General features: G+C 27.7%; 1 long non-coding RNA gene across 1 annotated transcript; it reads left to right on the forward strand.

Annotated features, from left to right (window-relative positions):
• Nucleotides 1-216: 216 nt before the first annotated feature.
• LOC109123400 (uncharacterized) lies at nucleotides 217-1,150 on the forward strand. Its single transcript, XR_002031117.2, has 2 exons — nucleotides 217-332; nucleotides 713-1,150. It is a non-coding gene; the product is annotated as an uncharacterized LOC109123400 (long non-coding RNA).
• The last annotated feature ends 2,026 nt before the right edge of the window (nucleotides 1,151-3,176 follow it).

Genomic DNA, 3,176 nt, shown 5'->3' on the forward strand with positions numbered 1-3,176 from the left:
ATCACTGCCAGTAGTGCCACTTGCGGTGGCTTCTCTTGCTCCGGCCACCCCTTTGTTTCTTTTTTGTTTTTCTTCTCTCTCTCTCTCTCTCTCTCTCTCTCTCTCTCATCCCCATGATGGCTACCCATCTCACCATTGCTACCGGCGACGCCACTACAACGGCACCAACGCCACCGCCGACCAACAGTTTCCTCCACTGCTGGTGACTCACCCCCCCCCCCCCCCCATCTCCGACCATATCTTCCATGTCTCTATTTCTCACTCTCTCTCTCTCTCTCTCTCTCTCTTTTCTCTCCACCCCGACACTCATTCTTTCCACTTTCATTTTGGAGGTAACCCTTTCTTTCTTCTTTTTTATTTATACAGTGCTTTGTTTGGAGCTTTGGGTTTTGTTTGTTTGGGCTTTGGATTGTGTTTACAGGCTTTAAGGATGTTGGGCTTACATGGTTGTTGATTTGGGCTACATATTTGTGTGATTTGGGCTTACATATTATTGGATTTCTTATTGGGCCTTTGATTTATTCATTTGGACTTATTTTGGGTTGATTTATGTTTTCCATTTATTAGTGTTAGGCTTTGGCTTGTTGGATTGTTGTTTGGTTTGATTTGTGCCTATTATATTAGTTGGATTTGGGCTGGTATATTTATTAAATCTTATACTGGGCCTAACCTTTTTGCTGATACATGGTTATGGTATTTCTTTATGTTTTAGCACTGTGTTAACAGCGGGAAGAGCAAGATGAGAGCAGTTGGGGTGGTTGAAGCAGGGTATGGGCATGAACAGAAAGTTGGTGGAACCTGATTTGAGATAAAATGATCACTAGCAGTTTGAAGTCGGGGGGGCGGGAAATGGAGAATGGCTCTATATTGGTCTCTACTCTCTTTGTATTTTCTGTGAGTTTTTATTAAGAGGGTTGAGATGTTTTGGGGCATTTCTAAGCTTTGTTTGGGAAGCTTTAGAGAGCTATTAAGCAATGGGATCACTTTGTAAAGGGTATATTTATTTATCCCTATCCTCCCATTTTTATGCATAGTTGTATTTATTTTTATACATATTTGTATATGTTGTTGTACATATCTATATTTGCTTCCATATATATCCGTATATATGTTTGGCAGATTTTGTTATTCATAGATTAATTTTTGTTTCCATTTATTTGTTATCCTTGTTTAATATGCCCTATTAGCCTTTGTTTTGAGAAGTAGTATATTTGTTTGTATTTTATTTTTCTGTGGAGGGAATAATCCAATAATGAGATAATGTTTTTGTTTGAAAATATTATATATATATATATATTTTTTTACTTTTTATCTTTAATGAACGAAAATTCTTTTCAGAATAAATAGTTAGTCCTTTGTAATAAATGTTTTGTTTAATAATCTAGTGTTTGAAAGACTTCTTTTTATGTTAATAAATGTAAAAAACCATCTTCTTAAAATCATATTAGAAATCTTTTCTAAAAAAATAAAAAAAATGAAACTCTTCAAAAATTGAAAAACGGTTTTTTTTTTTTATAAAAACATAAGAAAAAAGAAACATATTTTAGAATAAAATTGAAAAAGAAAAGAATATTTTTTTTTATTTAATAAAATCGAATTTCCCTTTTAAATAAATTGAGTTCTTTTTAATATATTTTTTTAATAAATCTTTTTTTAAATCTGATATCACGTTTTTTAAAAAAAAAAAAATTTGAACTTTTTTTTTCTTTTTTTATAATTAATTTAAAATAATTTTTTAGAATGAAAATGCAGATAACTTTTTTTAAAAAAAATAAAATAAATTGTAAAACTTTTTTTAAATAAATTTGAGAGTTTTTTTGTAAAGTATTTTTTTTTAATTATTTTCTAATTCAAATAGAAGTTGGTTTTTGTCAATAAATTTTTTTTTTGTAAATATTAAAAAACTATTAAAATTTGTTTTGAAAGGAATTATTTTGTAAATAAAATTGTGAAAAAGGTCTTTATTTTGAAATAAAAGATAAATTAAATTTTATTTTTAGATAAACTTATATATATATATATATATATAAAATCTTTATTCTTTTCTTTTCTTAATAAAAGTTAAACAAATACCCTTATCTAAACTAAAATTTTGAAAAATCATATCCTTTAAATCAAATTTGCAAAAGTCTTTATTATTATTATTCATAAATAAAATTGTAAATGGACACTTTTAAATAAAATTGAATTGACATTTTTTTTTATGGTAAAAATCAAGTAAAATTCTTTCATTTTAAATAAAACAGTGAAAATGTAAAATTATTTCTTTGAATCAAATATAAAATTTTGAAGTTCTTTTTTTAAAAAAATCTAAAATTGAATTGAAATACTTTTGTAAATAAAATTGTAAAAATTCATTCATTTTCTAAAGAAAGCAAGTAAAATAATTTTTGTTGCCAAATTAAAATTTTGTAATAATTTTTTTTTGATACAATAAGTACAAATAACTTTTTTTAAAAAAATTAAATACAAATGAAATTGAATCAAACCATTAATTGAAAATAAATTGAAACTTCTTTTTTTTTTTAAATAAATAAATTAAAATCATTAATTCAAAATCATTCTTTATAAAATCCTTTGAAGTTTCTTGAAAACTTTTTTTTTTAATATTTTTTTAATTCAATAAATCATTTTGCATAATTCCTCATCATTTATTTTGTATATTCTTGTAATTAGATTTCATCATTATTTTTGCGTATATTAATTTTCACCATGACTTGTACATTGATTATTTTTTCTTGGTATCCATAATTAATTAATTAATTAACACAATTTCCTCAATTCGTTTAGTAGAGGTCGTACGTATATGGGCTTAGAGGGGTGCTACAGCTCACCACAGTACCTTCCTAATAAGTGACCTAACCCCCGGACCCAAACTCCGTTTTTCACAGATCTGTTTTTTTTTTTTTCTCCAGGAGTCACACTTAGGGTTTTTCTTTCTTATTTTGTTTTGCCCTTAAAAAATAAAGCAAAAATAAGTGGCGACTCCAAGTCTTTTCAAAAAATCAAATTTTTGCCAAAAAAAAAAAAATTGAGTTTCGCCATCGAGTGGGAACGCATCAAGCAAAATGCAGGGTCCACAAAATGGCGATAAAATAGCGAACCAGTCAATCATCTCAATGTACATCTCGCAAGTGGGGATAAGCATGCAACTCCATGAAGATCTGTAAATCTCG

This window comes from Vitis vinifera, chromosome 11, assembly GCF_030704535.1.
Source record: "Vitis vinifera cultivar Pinot Noir 40024 chromosome 11, ASM3070453v1".
Lineage (NCBI taxonomy): Eukaryota > Viridiplantae > Streptophyta > Magnoliopsida > Vitales > Vitaceae > Vitis > Vitis vinifera.